A 6,737-nucleotide genomic window follows, 5' to 3' on the forward strand; every position below is an offset into this window, starting at 1 on the left:
TGAGGCCCTGAGGGCCGCTGTCCGCGCCCAGGAGCCCAGCCCGCTGCCAATGGCGCCGAGGCCCGGGGAGGGAGGCCCCGGGGCCTCGTCCACGAGGGGCTTCTCTTTTGTTCCTCGTCTACACCTACGTCTGGGGGCGGACGTCCTGCTGCTGATTTCCAGGACCACGGAAAGATGAAAGCGAAGCCTCAGCATCTCGCCCTGGCGGAGCTGGCTGGAATTACAGCTCGTGGGGTTGGTTGCCTTTCCCACCCAAATGGATGAATGAGAAGGCTCAACTTCACCACGGCCCACTAATAAATGGACATATAAACTTCTGCCTGATGGGGATGACACACATGAATAGCTTAGTAAAGTTAAGCATCAAAGGCTCTATAAAGACTTTTGTAAACTCCAGTAGACACCCGTTTACAGAGGACAATTTAGTAGAAGTTGAAAATTAACTCATAAGCGCTATAAACATACTACTTTCTTTGTTGAAAAAAGATCTAGAGCTTGAGCTTGAACCCATTTTTCTTTTCGGGAACATAATAGCACATTTTGTGTTTTCAATACTCTGTCTTTGTGACATTTTGTATTAAGAGTAGTATTTGACATGGACATCCTGTTAGTTATTTTCATAATAGAGACATCTTACTAAATACACCATACTCAGTTAAAAGCTCATTTTCTATCTCCATCTTTTATGTCCTAACAACTCCTAAATTTATATTTAGATCCATTAAGTAGAGATACTCCAAATAAAATATGTCATAGATTTTAAGGACACATTAGGTTGCTATATACTGTTCAATTGAAGAAAGATCTATACTACTACTAATTCCCTGGCTTTATTTTATATTTAATTAACATTAATGTCAGTAATATTTACTTTTTTATTCAAATCATTTTTCCATGAAACAAAACTGCTTCCTACTTTCATGTGACCAGTGAGAATTTTACCTGACCTTAGGCTTCAAGAAAAAGATTTTTGTTTGTTGTTTTGTTTTTTAGGTCCGGTCGTGGGGCCTGAACTCTGGGCCTGGGCACTGGCCCTCAGCTCTTCAGCTCAAGGCTAGCGCTCTACCATTTGAGCCACAGCACCACTTCCGGCTTTTTTCTTTGTGCTTATATGGTGTTGAGGAATTGAACCCAGGGCCTCTGGCATGCAAGGCAAGCGCTCTACCACTGAGCCACCTTCCCAGCTCCCGAAAAAGTTTTTTTGACAGTGTAAAAATTATACTTGTTGTGGGTTGTTCTTTTTTTTGGGGGGGGGGCGGGGAGGAGGACATGTGTCCTGGTGCTTCAGCTCAGGGTCTGAGCACTGTCCCTGAGTGTTTGGCTCAAGGCTAGCTAGCACTCCACCACTTAAGCCACAGCTCCACTTCTGGCTTTTGTGGTGCTTAATTGGAGATGAGTCTCATGGACTTTCCCCCTCAGGCTGGCTTTGAACTTCAATCCTCAGATTACTGCCTCCTGAGTATTTAGGATTACAGGCTTGAGCCATTGGCATCCACCAAGAGTACTTTTTTTCTTTTTCTTTTTTTTTTGGTCGGTCTTGGGGCTTGAACTCCTGGTCTGGGCACTGTCCCTGAGTTCTTCAGCTCAAGGCTAGCACTCTACCACTTGAACCACAGTGCCACTTCTGGTATTCTGGTGTTTAACTGGAGATTAGAGTCTTTTGGACTTTCCTGCCTGGACAGGCTTTGAACTTCGATCCTCAGATCTCAGCCTACAGAGTAGCTAGGATTATAGGCATGAGCCACCAGTGCCCAGCAAGAATACTTTTAAAACTAAATATTTAAGGACTAGAAATGTAGCTCAATTAGTAGCTCACCTAACATGTATGAGGTTCTAGGTTCAATTCCCATTACCACCAAAAAATAAAAAGAAAGAAAAAGGAGGATTTGGAAACATTTAAATGTCTTAACAGCATTATTTATCATTTCCAAAAGCCACAAATAAATGTCTACCAAATGATAAATGGGCAAATAATTGTGGTATATCCATACAGTGGAATATTATTTACCCATAAAAAGGAATGAGATTCTGATAAATGCTACAGCATGGACAAAGATAAAACTTGAGAGAATAAGCCAAGTAAGGGAACCAAGGCCATGAGTTCAAGTCTCAGTATAGGCACAAAATCAAATCTATTCCTTTAGTTATTCTCAAGATTACAGCACACAGTTATTGACTACAGCTGCCATATTACAAAAAAAATCTATTAATATAACTGAAATTTTCTATTCTTTGGCCAATCTCTTCCCCCTAACCATCACTTCAATCCCTGACAATTCTACTCTTCCCCGCCCCCGCCCACCCCACCCCGGAGTAGCTGGGATTACAGACTTGAGCCTTGAGCATCCACCAAGAGTATTTTTTTTTTGTCGGTTGCGGGGCTTGAACTCTGGGCTTGGGTGCTGAACTCTGGGCTTGGGCGCTGTCTCTGTGCTCTTCAGCTCAAGGTGAGCGCTCTACCACTTGAGCTACAGCACCACTTCTGGTTTTCTAGTAGTTTATTGGAGATAAGAGTCTCACAGACTTCCCTGCCTGGGCTGGCTTTGAACCGTGATCCTCAAATCTTAGCCTCCTGAGTAGCTAGGATTACAGGGCGTGAGCCACTGGTGCCCAGTCTTTTTTTTTTTTGGCAGTCCTGGGTCTTGAACTCAGTGCCTGGGCTCTGTCCCTCAGCCTTTTTGTGTTCAAGGCTAACACTCTATCACTTGAGCCACAGTGCCACTTCCAGCTTTTTCTGTTTCTGTGGTACTAAGGAATCAAACCCAGGGCTTCATGCCTGCCTGCTAAGCAAGCACTCTACCACTAAGCCACGTTCCCAGACACGATTTCTTTCTTTTCAAGGCTGAGTACAGTTTTTATTGCATGTGCATCGCACATTATTAATTTCAGCTGTTCACGGCTACTTAGGATGACCCCGTATTTTCGCTATTGTGCAAAGTGCTGTAGTGAATGTAGGTGTGCAGATCCACTTCAACATACTGACTTCACTTCCTTTAGATAGACATCCAGCAGTGGATCATATGGTAGTCTATTTTTAGCTTTTGCACTAACTTTCATACTATTTCCCAAGTGCTATGTAAATTTACATTCTCAACAAGAGTGTGCAAATTTTTTCACATCCTTGCCAGCACTTGTTATTTTTTCTCTTTTTGATAATAGCTATTCTAACAGGTGCACCGTGGTAGCTCGCTGTGGTATTTGTTTGCATTTTGTTGATAAAATATTGAGTATTATTAAGACAGCATTATTTCATATGCTATTTGGCATTTATCTATTTAGGAGAATTGTCTTAACCACTTTACTCATTTTTATCTTTACTTTTTACTGGTTCTGGAATTTGAACTCAGGACTTCACACTTGCTAAACAAGTGCCTTACCACTTGAGCCACACCCTCAAACTTTACTGCTCTTTTTTTTAAATTTTCTTGGGGGGGAGGTGTCTGTCTGTCTGTCTGTGTGTGCACGCGCGCACGCACTTGTGCACCAATCCTGGGGTTTGAAATCAAGGCTTGGGCAATATCCCCTCAGCTGTTTGCTCAAGACTAGTGCTCTCTATTTAAGACACAGCTCCACTTGGGCTTTTTGCTGGTTAATTGGAGATAAGTCTGATTTGTCTGTCCTGGCTGGTTTGAAATGAGATTCTCAGATCTCAGCTTCCACAGCAGCTAGGATTACAGGCATGAGCCACCAATGCCCAGCTAATTTATTTTTCTTGAGCTGGTACTAGGGCTCTAATTCAAGGTCAGGGTACTGTCCCATAGCTTTTTTCCTCAAGACTGACACTTTATCACTTGAGTCACAACTCTACTTCCACCTTTTGGTTGGGTAATTAAAGATAAGTATGATTTGTCTGTCTTGGCTGGCTTTGAGCCAAAACTCTCAGATCTCAGCTTCCTCAGTAGCTGGAATTACAAGTGAGAGTCACAGCAATGGTAGGTTATTTTCTTGCTATTGAATTATTTGAATTCCTCATTTATTTTGTATATTAATCCTTTATCAGATATGTCCTTTACAAATATTTTCTAGTACTTGGCACCAATGGCTCACACCCATAAACCTACCCACCTACTCAGGAGGCTGAGATCTGAGAATCCAGGCTCAAAGCCAGATGGAGCAGGAAAGTCCTCTAGATTTTTTTTTTTTTGGCCGATCTTGGGGCTTGAACTCTGGGCTTGGGCGCTGTCCCTGAGCTCTTCAGCTCAAGGCGAGCGCTCTAGCGCTTGAGCCACAGCACCACTTCCGCTTTTCTAGTGGTTTATAGAGATAACAGTCTCAGGGACTTTCCTGCCCGGGCTGGCTTTGCATCGTGATCCTCAGATCTCAGCCTCTGAGTAGCTAGGATTACAAGTGTGAGCCACCGGCGCTCAGCTTCCTCCAGACTTTTATCTCCAATTAACCACTTACAGAAACAGAAGTGGCACCATGCCTCGAAGTGGTAGAGCTCAGGGATAGCAACCTAGGCCCTGAGTTAAAGCCCCATGACCAACACCAAAAAAAAAGTAAAATAAAAGTTCTCCTGTTCTGGGGCTCAGAAGGTGGCTCAGTGGTAGAGTGCTTGCCTTGCATGCATGAGGCCCTGGGTTCGATTCCTCAGTACCACAGAAGCAGAAAAAGCCAGAAGTGGCTCTGTGGCTCAAGTGGTAGAGCACTAGCCTTGAGCTGAAGAGCTGAGGGACAGCGCCCAGGCCCAGAGTTCAGGCCCCACTACTGACAAAAAAAAAGTTCTCCTGTTCTGTAGATTATCACTTCATTCTATGAATTGTCACCTTACTGTTCAGATGATTTCTAGTTTGATGCAATTCCATTTGCCTATCTTCCCTTTATCTGCCAGAATTTTCACGTTCCTAATTTTTTTATTTTTTTGCCAGACCTGGGGCTTGAACTCAGGTCTGGCACTGTCCCTGAGCTTCTTTTGCTAAAGGCTAAAACACACTTGATCCACATCACCATTTCTAGCTTTTTTTGATTATGTGGTATTGAGGCTTCATGCACGCTAGGCAAACACTCTACCACTAAGCCACATTCTCATGCCTCTTGTTCCTAAATTTATCTCCCAGGAAGGGGCGTTTACAACTCAAGGGTAACCTTGAGTTATACTCACTGGAGTATTTTTAAATTAAAAAAAAAAAAAGCTCTTATTGGGTAATTTCAGAGGTCATTTCTTTTTCTTTTTTTTTTTTTGTTGGTCATAAGGCTTGAACTCTTGGCCTGAGCACTGTCCCTGAACAATTCAGCTCAAGGCTAGTGCTGTACCACTTTAAGCCACAATGCTACTTCCAGTTTTCTGGTGGTTAATTGGAGGTAAGAGTCTCACAGACTTTCCTTCCCAGGCTGGCTTTGAACCATGATCCTCAGATCTCAGCCTCCTGAGTAGCTAAGATTACAGGTGTGAACCAGCAGCCCTTGGCCTCAGAAGTCCGTTCTAGAAATACAAAGTTGAAGCTAATTATTGTTTTTTGTTTTGTTTTGGTCAGTGGTGGGGCTAGAACTCTAGGCCTGGGCGCTGTCCCTCAGCTCTTCAGCTCAAGGCTAGTTCTCTACCATTTGAGCCACAGCGCCACTTCCTGCCTTTTCTGTTTAGGTGATGCTGAGGAATCCAACCTGGGGCTTCATGCATGAGAGGTAAACACTCTACCACTGAGCCACCTTCCCAGCCTCTGAGGCTAATTATCGCAAGGCTAAATTTTTGCCCACCAAGTCAGCTCTCAAGGTCTGTGACAAAATATCTGAGGTAAATCAACTTATAAAGAGGAAAGATTTATTTTGGCTCATGATTTCAGGCCTTTCTATCTCTGGGCATTTGCTGACTTTGGGCCTGTGTCAAGAACAGCATGGCAAGGGGTACATAGTAGTAAAATTACTCAATCTTGTGGTTGTAGGGAAGTAAAGTGAGGAACAGGACGAGATTTCAGTACCTCCCCAATAACCTCACTTAAAAGTTCCACCATTTCCCAATAGTGCCACAGGCTGGCAGCCAAATATTTAACATATATTTTGGCCTTTAAGAGACAATGAAGATACAAACTATAACACTCACACATGAAAAAATATTCCTACTTCCAAAGGTATAAATATAAAAACAGAGGGAGTTTCGTTGTTTTGTCTGTTGGTTTGTTTTTTGTGCCAGTCAAGGGCTTGAACTCTGGGCCTGGGCACTTTCCCTAAGCTTTGTGTGCTCAAGACTAGCACTCTAACCCTGAGTCACAGCTCCACTTCTGGCTTTTTGGTGGGTACTTGGAGATAAGAGTCTCCTCAAATTTCTGAATTTCCTGTGCAGGCTGGGTTTTAACCATGATTATCAGATCTCAGCTTCCTGTGTAACTAGGATTATACGAGTGAGTCACCAATGCCTGGCAACAGAGTGACTTTCAACAACAAACAATAATTACAGATTATGTGCTATTTGCCATTTCTTTGTCTAATTTTTAGGAGAATGTAAAAAACGTGAAGAATAATTCTTATATCTAAGGATGACCATTGTTATATTTTTAGAACAATTGTAGGTTTGTGGCAAGCTGAAGAAAATCATAGATACTTTGATTGGGTTTATTGTTGTTGTCCTGGTTTTTTTTGTTGTTTTTTTTTGGGAGGGGGTCCAGTTGTGGGGACTCTGGGCCTGGGCACTGTCCCTCAACTCTTCAGCTCAAGGCTAGCACTCTACCACTTGAGCCACAGGACCACTTCCAGCTTTTTTCTTTTTGCTTATGTGGTGCTGAGGAATCGAACCCAGGGCCTCA

At 43.1% G+C, this 6,737-nt stretch overlaps 1 protein-coding gene across 1 annotated transcript in view; it reads right to left on the bottom strand.

Annotated features, from left to right (window-relative positions):
• Positions 1–541, bottom strand: part of Zmym2 (zinc finger, MYM-type 2) — a 111,597-nt gene extending 111,056 nt beyond the window's left edge. The window contains exon 1 of the mRNA XM_013010028.1: positions 129–541. The gene's annotated coding sequence lies outside the window, so the exon portion shown is untranslated. The remainder of the gene's footprint in view (positions 1–128) is intronic.
• Between the last annotated feature and the right edge of the window lie 6,196 nt (positions 542–6,737).

Source organism: Dipodomys ordii, unplaced genomic scaffold (genome assembly GCF_000151885.1).
Source record: "Dipodomys ordii isolate 6190 unplaced genomic scaffold, Dord_2.0 Scaffold1, whole genome shotgun sequence".
In the NCBI taxonomy this organism is placed as follows: Eukaryota; Metazoa; Chordata; class Mammalia; order Rodentia; family Heteromyidae; genus Dipodomys; species Dipodomys ordii.